At 45.5% G+C, this 12,570-nt stretch overlaps 1 protein-coding gene across 4 annotated transcripts in view; it reads right to left on the bottom strand.

The window, feature by feature from the left end:
- The window catches only part of TFEB (transcription factor EB), a 75,980-nt gene that overhangs the window by 36,507 nt on the left and 26,903 nt on the right, over positions 1 to 12,570 (bottom strand). The gene's annotated exons all lie outside the window — the stretch shown is intronic.

The following is a 12,570-nucleotide window of genomic DNA, read 5'->3' on the forward strand; positions in this document are numbered from 1 at the left end:
CAGTGCAGGAGGGTTCCTTTGATCCCACACCCTCTCCAGCATTTGCTGCTGCTACCTTTTCTGATGTATGACATTCTCACAGAAGTGAAGTGATATCTCATGGTTGTCTTTATTTGCATTTCTCTGACAATCAGAGACTTGGAGCATTTTTTCATGTGTTTCTCAACCTTTTGGACATCTTATGTAGTGAATATTCTGTCCATGTCCTCTCTCCATTTTTGGATGGGGTAATTTGTTTTCTTGTTGTTGAGTTTGGCAAAGAATTTGTTTATTTTGGTTATTAGCCTCTTGTCTGATGTATGGCATGTAAAGATATTCTCCCAGTCTGTGAGGGGTCTCTTGGTTTGGGTAGTGGTTTCTTTTGCTATACAGAAGCTTTTTAATTTGATGTAGTCCCATAGGTTTATGCTTGCCTTAGTCTTCTTTGTAATTGGATTCGTTTCACTGAAGAATTTGTGCTCTAACATCCAATTCCTTGATCCACTTGGAATTTACTTTTGTATTTGGTGAAATATAGTGGTTCAGTTTCATTCTTCTTCACGCTTCAACCCATTTTTTCCAACACCATTTGTTGAAGAGACTCTGCTTTCCACATTTAATAGTCTGGGCACCTTTGTCAAAGATTAGATGTCCATAGGTGTGGGGGCTCACTTCTGGGCTCTCAATTCTATTCCACTGGTCAGTGTGTCTATTGATGTTCCACTAAGCAGTTTTGATGACAGCCCTATAATACAATTTGAGATCTGGGAGTGTGATGCCTCCAGTTCTGTTCTTTCTTCTCAAGATTGTTTTGACAATTCTAGGTCTTTTCTGGTTCCAGATAAGCAGCATTTGTAGCATTTGTTCTATTCTCCTAAAGAATGTGCTTGGGATCTTGATGGGGATAGCATTAAATTTGTAGATGGCTCTGGGTATTCCTTTTGATTATGTTAATTCTTCCAACCCATGAACATGGAATATCTTTCCACTTCTTTGTGTCTTTTTTAATTTCCTTGAGTAGTGACCCACAATTTTCAGTATACAAGTCTTTCACTTCTTTGTTTAGGTTTATTCCTAGATATTTTATTGTTTTTGTTGCTATAGTAAAAGGAATTGATTTCTGGATTTCAACTTCTTCTAACTTAGTGTTTGCATAGAGGAATGTCACTGACTTTTGAATGTTAACTTTGTAGCCTGACACCTTACTGTATTGCCTGATGATATCCAAAAGCTTCTTGATGGATTCCTTAGGTTTTTCTGTGTATACTATCATGTCATCTGCAAATAGGGAGAGTTTGATTTCTTCTCTTCAAATCTATACCCCTTTAATTCCTTGCTCCTGCCTGACTGCTATGGCAAGAACTTCCAACACTATGTTGAATAGTAATGGTGATGGTGGGCAGCCCTTTGTAGTACCTGATATAAGTGGAAATGCTTCCAGTTTTTCACCATTGATTATGATGCTGGCTGTAGGTTTGCTATATATAGACTCCACTATCTTCAGGAATTTTCCATCTATTCCCATTTTTTGTAGTGTTTTGATCATGTTGGATTTTGTCAAAGGCTTTCTCTGCATCTATTGATATGACCATGTGGTTTTTGGTCTTGCTTTTGTTGATGTGGTGGATCACATTGATTGATTTTTATATATTAAACCAAACTTGCATGCCTGGGATAAATCCCACATGGTCATGATGAACAATCTTTTTGATATACTGCTGTATCCGGTTGGCTAGAATTTTGTTCAATATTTTAGCATCTATGTTCATCAGAGTTATTGGTCTGTAGTTTTGTTTTTTGGTTGTGTCCCTGTCTGCTTTTGGTATCAAAGTGATGTTGGCTTCATAGAAGCTTAAAGGGAGTATTCTGATGTTTTCAATCTTCTGGAAGACTTTTAAAAGTAGAGGTATTAGTTCTTCTTTGAAGGTTTTGTAGAATTCATTTGCAAAACCATACGGGGGAAGATTTTTGATAATTGTTTCAATTTCATTAGCTGTGATGGGCCTGTTCATGTTATCTAGTTCCTTATTACTTAATTTTGGAAGTTCGTAGGTATGTAGGAAATCATCCATTTCTTCCAGGTTCTCTAGCTTTGTGGCATATAGTTGTTCATAGAAGCCTCACATGATATGTTGAATTTCTGTGGTATCTCCTCTTTCATTTATGACCCAATTTATTTGAGTCGTCTCCCTTTTTTGTTTTGTGTGTCTGGCTAAAGGTTTGTCGATTTTGTTCACTCTTTCGAAAAATCAACATTTACTTTTCATTGATCTTTTGTATGGTTTTCCTATTCTCAATGTTATTTATTTCTGCCCTAACTTTAGTGATTTCTGTCCTTCTGGTTGCTTTAGGGTTCCTTTGTTCTTCTTCTTCTAGGTCTTTAAGGTGTGCAATCAGGCTGTTTATTTGTGATTTTTCTTATTTCCTAATATGTGCTTGTATGGCTATGAACTTCTCTCTCAGTACTGCCTTAGCTGTGTCCCAAATATTTTGATAGCTTGTGTCTTCATTTTCATTGAACTCTTGAAACATTTTGATTTCTTCCTTTATTTCCTCTTTGACCCAGTAGTTGTTGAGTAGTGTACTGTTGAGCTTCCACATTTTGGGACTATTACTAATCTTTTATTGATTGTTAAGTGTTAGTCTAATTCCACTGAGGTCTGAGAAGATGCTTGGGATGACTTCAAAGTTCTTGAATTTGCTGATGCTATCTTTGTGGCCTAACATATGGTCTATACTTGAGAATGACCCATGTGGACTTGAGTAAAATGTGTATTCCAGTTTCTTGGGATGAATGACTCTGAAGATGTCCAACAGTTCTAGTTTATCTATCTCCTCATTTAGCTCCCTCATGTCTTTATTGTATTCTGCCTGGATGATCTGTCAAGTTGAGAGAGTGGGGTGCTGAAGTCCCCTACTATGACTGTGTTGCTGTTACTATATTGCTGTAGCTCCTTCAGTAGATATTTGATGTATTTAGATGGCTTCTCATTGGGTGCATAGATGTTAGTAATTGTTAAGTCATCTTGATTGACTGATCTTCTTAGCATTAAGTTGTGTCCATCCCTATCTTTTCTAATTTTATTGATTTTAAAGTCTATTGTGTCAGATATAAAAATAGCTGTTCCTTCCCTTTTTTGTGGGCCATTGGCTTGTGTGATAGTTTTCCATCCTTTCACTTCGAGTTTGTGTTGTCTTGTTGAATTAGGTGTGTTTCTTGTAGACAGCATATTGTTGGGTTGCTTTTTCTGATCCATCTTCCTACTCTGTGCCTTTTAATAGGTGAATTCAGGCCATTGACATCAAAGATTGAAGATATTTTAACACATTCTTGTGGATTTTTAGAGTGTTCTGATATATGGCATATTTATGGTGGTGTTTATAGAAGACCTTTCAGAACTTCTTTCAGGGCAGGCTTGATGATAGTTGATTCTTTCAACTGTTGCTTGTCTGAGGTTTTTATGCCTCCATCTAGTCTGAATGACAGTCTATCAAGATACAGTAGTCTTGGTTGAAAGCCTTTCTCACTGAGCACTCAATAGATATCTTACCATTCTCTTCTGCCCTATAGTGCTTGTGTGAAGAAGTCTGCTGCTAATCTTACGGGTTTTCCTCTGTAGGCGACTCTTTGTTTTTCTCTTGCAGCCTTCAGGATCCTTTCTTTATCCTTATTCCTTTCCATTCTAAATATGATGTGTCTCAGTGTCTTTAAGTCTGGGTTAATTCTGTTTGGGACTCTCTGGGCTTCTTGAACCTTTATGTCTTTGATGTTGCCTAGACTAGAGAAGTTCTCAGCTCTTATGTCCTGAAGAATGCTTTCTTCCTCTCCCTCTCTTTCTTCCTATGGTAAGCCAATAATGAATATATTATTTCTTTTGAAGTCATGCCAAATGTCTCTGTTGTTGTTTTCAGAATATCTTAAACTCTTTTTGAGATCTCTTCCTTCTTTTTCAGTTGTCTCTAATTCGTCCTCAATCTTGCTGATTCTGTCTTCAGCCTCATTTATTCTATTCTCTCCCCCCTCTACTGTTTTCTGGAGTTCATCTGTTTTAGCTTGTTCAGCTAGTTGTGTTCTTAGCTCAGCTATTTCAGCTTTCAGCTCTCTAATAACCTTGAGATAATTAGTGTTTTCTTCCAGAGTCTCATTTGTTGTTTCTGCATTTCTGATGACAATTCTTTCAAACTCTTTACTCACTCCTGAGATTATTTCCTTAACTAGTGTTTGGATGTTGACCTCATTATTTTGTGGTTCAACCTTTGGGGGGCTTTTAGCTAGACTCTTGTCCTGGTTCATTTCTCCAATATTTCTTCTTGTTGGTTTAACCATTTTATATATTATGTTATGAGTTCCCTCTCTCAGTACTTTTCAAATTACTGATCACTATTGCCTGGATTGACTTGTGTCTAAGTAAGGTAATTAAAGGGTTCACAGTTGTGGAAATTGACAGTTGTTTTAATATTATTTTAACCCCTGAGTTGGAGCACAGAGGCTTAAAAGCCTCTTTTATTCTTTTTCTTCCCTGTAGGCTATGGGAACCTGAGGGCTTTTAAACTATAAGTAGGCTTCTTAGCTTAATAACTGACTCCAGACCAAGAGATAAACAAGGGTGGGGCAGAGATAATCCAGTGGTTATGTGAAGAGACTCTCACAGCCCCACCACTAGGCCACTGAGGTATAGATCTTTTCCTGAGTTTCATCATTAGTTCTCTGTCCCCTGGTGTCAGCACAGGGCCTCCCCCCATCCCACCACCACCCCCCCTCCGGCCGCTCCAGATTCTTAGGGCAGTAGCAATGGAGCCTCACAGTTGCAGTTCGTGAGTCTTAAGGGAGTCCTCTCCTCCCTTCAGCCGTCTTTTTGTTGGTGAAAAAGACTGGAGATGGTGTTTCAATTGGTAAACTCCAGACTGTTACCAGCCACTTAATCTCTCCCTAGGCTTGTCTCTGCCCAGGAGCCATATGTGTTTGCATTCACCGGTGACTTGGTGGGTTCCTGAAGTCATTCTAGTCCTGTCTTGTTGCGGTCCCAGGTGATCTCCTTTGGTATTCCTCATCTTTCCATTTCTCTCTGTCTTATCTAACAATGATGATATCAATAACAACAGCAATAAAAAAACAACAAGGGCAGGAGTCAGCTGGTAGCACAGCGGTTAAGTGCAGGTGGCGCAAAGCGCAAGTACTGGCCAAAAGATCCCAGTTCGAGTCCCTGGCTCCCCACCTGCAGGGGAGTCGCTTCACAGGCGGTGAAGCAGGTCTGCAGGTGTTTATCTTTCTCTCCCCCCTCTCTGTCTTCCCCTCCTCTCTCCATTTCTCTCTGACCTATCCAACAATAATGACATCCATAATAACTACAACAATAAAACAACAAGGCCAACAAAAGGAAATAAATAAATACTTAAAAAAACAAGGGCAACAAAAGGAAATAAATAAATATTTAAAAAAAACAAGGGCAACAAAAGGGAAAAGAAAGAAAGAAAGAAAGAAAGAAAGAGAAAAAGGAGTTCAAACAAGGTGGAAGAGGAGACTCCAGGCTCCAGAATGGTGAGGAAGAAGCAGGGCTCAGTGCCCCTCAGACTTCTCTCTCTTACCCATCCCACCTCCAGCTACCCTCAGGGCCCAAACCTGGCCTTCCCCACTACTGTGGCCACTGCAGAGAGCCTTGTCCTGCTGTTAGGAGGGCTGAGGGGGTGCTCAGGGGGCCAGGCCTCATGCTCAGGATGGAGAGTAGAACAAATGGGAGGAGGAACCTCAGCACCCCACCAGCCCCATAGGACCAGAGCTTATGAAATAGTTAGGTGAAACCCAGAAGGTGAGCAATGAGGAAGACCCCCTTCCTTAAGAATTGAGTCTAGGGGGGAGTCTAGCAGTAGCACAGCAGATTAAGTGTAGGTGGCATGAAGCACAAGGACTGGCACAAGGATCCCAGTTCAAGCCCCCAGCTCACCACCTGCAGGGGAGTCGCTTCACAGGCGGTGAAGCAGGTTGCAGGTGTCTGTCTTTCTCTCCCCCTCTCTGTCTTCCCCTCCTCTCTCCATTTCTCTCTGTCCTATCCAACAACAACATCAATAACAACTACAAGAATAAAACAACAAGGGCAACAAAAGCAAATAAATAAATAAATAAATATTTAAAAAAAAGAAAGAATCGAATCTGTGGACTGGGCGGTAGTGCAGTGGGTTAAGAGCACATGGTGCAAAGCGCAAGGACTGGCATAAGGATCCCAATTTGAGCCCCTAGCTCCCCACCTGCAGGGGGGTCGTTTCACAGGTGGTGAAGTAGGTCTGCAGGTGTCTATCTTTCTCTCCCCCCTCTGTCTTCCCCTCCTCTCTCCATTTCTCTCTGTCCTAGTCAACAACAACAACAATAAGGGTGACAACAAGGGCAACAAAATGGGGAAAACAGCCTCCAGGAGCAGTGAATTCATAAAGCCCCAGCAATAACCCTGGAGGAAAAAAGAAAGAAAGAAAGAAAGAAAGAAAGAAAGAAAGAAAGAAAGAAAGAAAGAAAGAAAGGAAGGAAGAATGGATTGATTGAATTGAGTCTGGGGTACTGGCAAGATAGTTCACTTGGATAGTGCACCTACTTTGCCATGCATGTAAACCAGGTGTGAGTCTGTCCCTATAGCACTGGAGGAAGCTTCAGTGCTATATCTTACCCGCTTGCTTTCCTTTCTTTCTTCCTTTCTTTCTTTCTTTCTTTCTTTTTTTCTCCCTTTCTTTTTTTCTCCCTTACTACCAGAGCTTTACTAGGGCTTCATGCATACAAAATTTCACTGTTCCTGGTAGATTATTTTGTATTTGTTTGTTTTCAGATAAAGGGTAAAGGGTAGAGAGGGAGAGAGACGTAGAGAGGGAGAGAGACAGAGAGAGAAGAGACTCCACAGCATTGTTCCATTCATAAAGCTTCCGCCCATTAATGGTGCTCCCAATACAATGGATAAGGGCTTGAACTTGAGTCCTTGCACATGGTAAAGTATGTACTGTATTAGGTGACCCCTCTCTCAGCCCATGTCTCTCTCCTTCTATCTAGGAAGGAAGGAAGGAAGGATGGAAGGAAGGAAGGAAGAAGAGAAAACAAGGGGGAGGATGAATTTGGAAACTAGAGATAAAGCACAGAGGTAGTGCACCAGACTCTCATGACTGAGGCTCAGCGGTCTCAGGTTCAATCCCTAGTAAGAGCTTATGCTTCCTTCTCTCTCTCTCTCTCTCTCTCTCTCTCTCTAGTTTGCTCTCATTCTCATTCTCTTCCTCTCCCCCTCACTCTTCCTCTCTTCCTCATTAGAATAAACAAGTAAATCTCAAGAAATAAAAAGAATTGAGTCTGTCACCCTCCACCTTAACCTGATAACATGGGTGACAGGCAGAGGCAAGAGACCCTCACAGACCAAAGTGAGCCTGCCTCCTTCACAGGTTCTCAGGCTGGGAAACCTGAGGAGACAGGGTAGCTTAGGACAAATGCTCAGAATAGAAGCAACAGGTCTTGGCATCCCCATGTCTGGGGGTCCTGGGAAGGGAATTTCCCAGTCAGCCTGTAGAGCACAGAAAAGAGGGATAAGAGACCAGCCACCAGCCCTGGCCACATTTCACTTCTACCTTCTTGTGTCCCAGAAGCGCCAAGGATATATGGTATGGGGGGAGAGAGAAACGGAGGCAGATAACTGCCCTCCTACCTTGAATATTTTCTCTGCCTGCCTAGTCAACATTATCTTCCTTAAAAATGAAATCACCGTTCTTTCTTATGAACATTGAGGACTCCAGATCCTGCAGGTCTACCATGGGGTCATATACTTTCCCAAAAGCAGCCTGTCTTTGGCCCCTGAAAGTGGACTATAGACATAAGGAGCTTTCCCTCCTCCCAGAGCACAGCAGGCTAAAAGTGACACCAAGCACAGACTCTGGCCCCTGGCCAGCTGCCCCTGAGTAACAGATTAAAGTTTCCCAGGCCCCCAAAGTCTGTGTCCTCATATGTTAGTGGCAGGTACAGTGCCATAGTCTTACACTTGATGCTAATGGGAGAAACATTGTATTCTTTGGGCTCAGCAAATAGCCAGAAGGCCCAGCCCATTCAAGAATTCCACCCACTCCCAGACTAATGACCAGACTTCCTCCTCTTCCTCCTCCTCCTCCTCCTTCTTCTCCTTCCCTTCAGGGCCCCAGAGCTTGGGCCCTGGCAGAGGGTGCCGAGGAGCCCAGGAGTCGCTGCTGTTGATAAAGCCAGTGCCAGGCCCACGGCCGGCAAGGGGCCCAGGCGGACAATGGGGCTGTGTGTAAACCAGCGTTACCCCGGAGCTGGGTCAGGCCAGGAATTCATCTCCCTGGAGAGGGCCTCCCTGCCCCCTCCCCTCCCAGGCCTCACTGCCCTGGGGGTCGGGCAGGCAGGCACCACCCAGTCCTCCTACTGAGTCAGTGTAGTAGACTAGGGATGTGCCCAGTGGGGAGCACTAGGAAACAGTACCTCCCAAGCCCAGCCTGCCAGCCTGGGCATTAGCAGTCCATTACATAATCTTCAGAGGCTGCAGCAAAGGAATGGGGTTGGGGGGTGGGGGGTAAAGCCTGCAGGACCACAGGGAGGTGCCCCCTCCTCATGCAAAGGCTCCTGGCTCACCTCTTGCTCTTGGCTCACCCTCCCTTCATCCTCCAGCCTGCTGTGGCCTTGGACTCTGTACCAGGACCCCAGGGTGCCCCAGAAGAGGAGGTACTGAGTCCCCAGGGGAATGAATCACCAGCCAGCTGCAGCCAGGGTGGTGCAGCCCAGGGGCAGGTGAAGCCACTGCCCCCCTCCCCACCACTGCAGACTCACTGGGCTGGACAGGCGCTCTGGCTCTACCAGTGTCCAGCGCTGACTGATAAGTTGTGTCCTGTGGTAGGGGGCCTGGGGCCCCTGGTGCCAGATACCCTTCCCCACATTGACTCTGACAGAAGCAGGCCTGGAGGTTCAGACTGCAGATCAAGGTAGTCACTTGCCCCTAAGTAAGAAAGTGAGGCAGGTGGGGGGGGGGGGCAGTGAGAAGAAGCCAGGTCACCCCCTATTTCAACTTGAGGCCAAAAACAGGGAGATAGGGAGGTGCCAGCTCTACATGAATCACTTTCCAGCCTCCTCAGGAAGCTCCTGGCAATGGAGATAACTGGCCTGCTCCCCCTGGACTGGCTTTACACACCCCCTCACACCCTCTCATCCCCCCCCCCCGCCCCTCCTGTCACAGCAGCACAAGTATGTGCCCCTTGGGCAGCTGCCTACATGCCCAGAAAGTCACAAACAAAAGTCACAGTGGTGGCCCCAGCTCAGAGGACACAGCTGGATGCCCACCCTTCCTCTCACACCCACAGGCCCGCACCTCCCTGACCAGAGCCACACCACCTTCTAGGGGCCCGGTGGGAGCACCTCACAGGCCTGTCTTCATTTCAGGGGACTCTGAGAGCTGCTGCCTGGGGAGGGGGAGTGGCTCTTCCTCAGCCAGGCCCACTATGCTTTGTGCACTTTGTGCCACTTGCTTTGTGCAAGTCTGTCTGTCTGTCTACATAGATGTGTGGTATGTGACACCCTGAGCAGAGGCCAAGCCCATCACCCTCACTGTACAGGTGTACAAAACGAAGTTCCAGTGGGGAAAGTTTTTGTTCACACTTATGAGCAAAGTAGAGCCTAGTTCCCAGGATGGGGGCACTTAAGCTGCTCACCAGGTAGAGCATATACTTTGCCTTGCATGAGGACCCAGGTTCAAGGCCCCAGCCACTCCATGGGAGGGAAGCTTCACATGCAGTGGAACAGTGTGGTGGTATCCCTCCCGTCTCTCTACCTATTTCTGAGAGACAGAGTGAGAATGTGTGTGAGAGTTGGGCTAGTGAAATAGCTCACCTGGATAGTAACTTTGCCATGCACACAACCCAGGTTCCAGCCTGGGCCCCACTGCACCGAAGGAAGCTTCAGTGCTGTGGTCTCTCACTCTGCTTCTCCCTCTTTCTCACTCTCTTGCACAAAAAAAGTAAATAAATAAAAATAATAAATCTTATAAAATATTAATATATATATATATATATTCCATCATAACTGGTGGAATCATGCAGGTATGAAAACCCTAGTGGCAAATAAGTAAAGCAGGGAACAGAGGAAGGAGGATGGAGGCGTAAGAAGGCAGAAGGGTTGGGGACAGGCAACCAGCCACCATATCTGGAGCGGCAATGATATCGCTGCTCTGGGAGACTACATTGCACCATTTTGTTCGCTTGTTTCAAAGGCTGCCTGTGTATCTGCTGTGTGCCAACCCAGCGTGGGGCTTTGTATGCCAGCTCAGCCCTTGCTCCTATGAGATTCTGTTTCTGAGGCTGAGTGCTGTCATTATGGGGTACATGCACCTCAGGATTGATGCCTTCTGTGCCCCTTCCATGCCCCACGGGGAGCCCCAGCACTCATAAGAGCAGCCCCCAGCTCAGGACACCTCCCAGAGTGAATGCGAGTTGGGAGCACAGAACTCACAGAAGCAGACACCTGCCAGAGACCTCCCCCCCCAACTGGTTCTAGCAGCAACCTATTGCTTTGAAACAGAACTGACCTGGAGCCTTGATATGTAAAACATGAGAGTGAAGCTGCTCGGGGGAGGAGGTGGCTCAGACACCTGGCCTCCAATGGGGGCCTCCCCCAAACTCCCAGATAGTCCCCAAGGTGTCCCCTGGGCTTCTAAGGAATAGTCTAAAAACCACAGTTTTCTCTGGCCCCCGGGGTGACTGAGCCCAGAGGAAGCAGGTAACAAGTGCAGGTGGCACAGCTGGAGTGAGCTGGGGTCAAGGCCCAACTCTATGCCAGTCCCTCTCCCTCCGTTCTCAAGGCAAAGAATGCAAGGAGCAAAATATTCCACAATCAGACTGTTCTACTTCTCAGAGTAACACAGCTCACATACAAGTCATCTCCGACTTGTAGGTAGAGTCACCAGCTGCCATGTTCAGAGAACGTGACTCGCTCAGCCTGTGAAGGGTTAAGTCAGCCCAATCCTTACTCAGATATATGCTCTTAAAAATTAATAATAATAACCGGAACACTGATCACCTCTGGTTTATGATGGTGCTGGGGACCAAAACTGGCACCTCCAAGCCTCAGGCACAAAAAGTCTGTTGCATTAACCACCATGCTATCTCCCCTGGCCCCTATCTATGGACTCTTGACTCCTTACTGCATGCATCCTTGCAAAAATTGCCAGCTTCAAAGTCAGTGATGGTGCACCTGGTTGAGCGTACACATTACCATGAGCAAGAGCCCAAGTTCAAGGCCCCAGTTCCCATCTACAGGAGGAGTACGCATCATGAGCAGTGGAGCAGTGATGTAGATGTGTCCCTTTCTCTCCTCTCTTCCAGCCCTTTCCTCCCACCCATTTCTCAGTGTCACTACCAAAAACAAAGGGGAATGCCCTCCAAAAATGGTGGAGTTCTTCTGTAGGCATAAAGCCCCAGCAACCACCATAGTGGCAAAATAATAATAACTTTTTTATAGTTTTCACATCATGAAGCCTGTGTACAGCCACTCCCTCTGAACCACCATCCTGAGCTTTGCCACACAGAGAATAGCTGGGAACTGCCCACCCAAGCCACTCCAGCAAAAATGACACAGACAGACAGACCATAAGAATCACCAGCAGCAGCAGCAGCACCACTACCATCGTCATCATCATGAGCCAGGAAGATGGCTTATTGAGTAGAACACATGCTTTCTATGCATGAGGTCCTGGTTCCAAGCTCCACATCACATGAGAATAACAAAGACAAAACCAGGTGGAACTCCATGGATGGTGAAATAGTGCTTAGGTTTCTAAAACCATAAAACATAAAGTGAGGCTGGGGAAGTGAATCGGTGGTATCAATAAGCATAAGATTCTTGGTGCCATGTTAAAATAATTACAGTGGCTGGGGAACTGGATTAACTGATAGAGCATGGAACTTTCATGCCTGAGGTTCTGTTGTGGGGGTGGGGACTGCACCCCAGCACTGCATGTACCAGAGTGGTTCTCTGACTTCTCCCTCTTCTTTCTGCCTGCCTCTCTCTCTCTCTCTCTCTCTCTCTCTCTCTCTCTCGCTCTCTCTCTCTTTCCCTCATTCCTTCTCTCGCTCCCTCTCACTCTCTCTCACTTTATATTTTTTATTATTGAATAGAGAGAGAGAAATTGAGAAGGGAGGGGGAGATAGAAAAGGAAAGAGACAGAGAAACACCTGCAGCCCTACTTCACCACTCATGATGCTTTCCCCCTGCAGGTAGGGAGCAGGGTCCTTGCGCACTGTAATGTGTGTGCTTAGCCAGGTGTGCTACCACATGGCTCTCTCGCTCATAATAAAGAAATCTTTTTTTAAGCTTTTTATAAAGTGCCATTAGGGTTATTGCTAGGGATTGATGGTGGCACTACAAATTCACTGCTCCTGCCCCCCACCCCGTTTCCCCCCTTTTTAATTAGATATGTCAGAGAAATTGAGAAGAGAGGAGGAGATAGAGAGAGAAAAATAGACACCTGCAGACCTGCTTCACCACTTGCATGTGAAGCTCCCCTCCTGCAGGTGGGGAGTAGGGGCTCAAACTGGGGTCCTTGCACATGGTAACATCTACACTCAACCGGGTGT

Source organism: Erinaceus europaeus, chromosome 4, assembly GCF_950295315.1.
Source record: "Erinaceus europaeus chromosome 4, mEriEur2.1, whole genome shotgun sequence".
NCBI lineage: Eukaryota > Metazoa > Chordata > Mammalia > Eulipotyphla > Erinaceidae > Erinaceus > Erinaceus europaeus.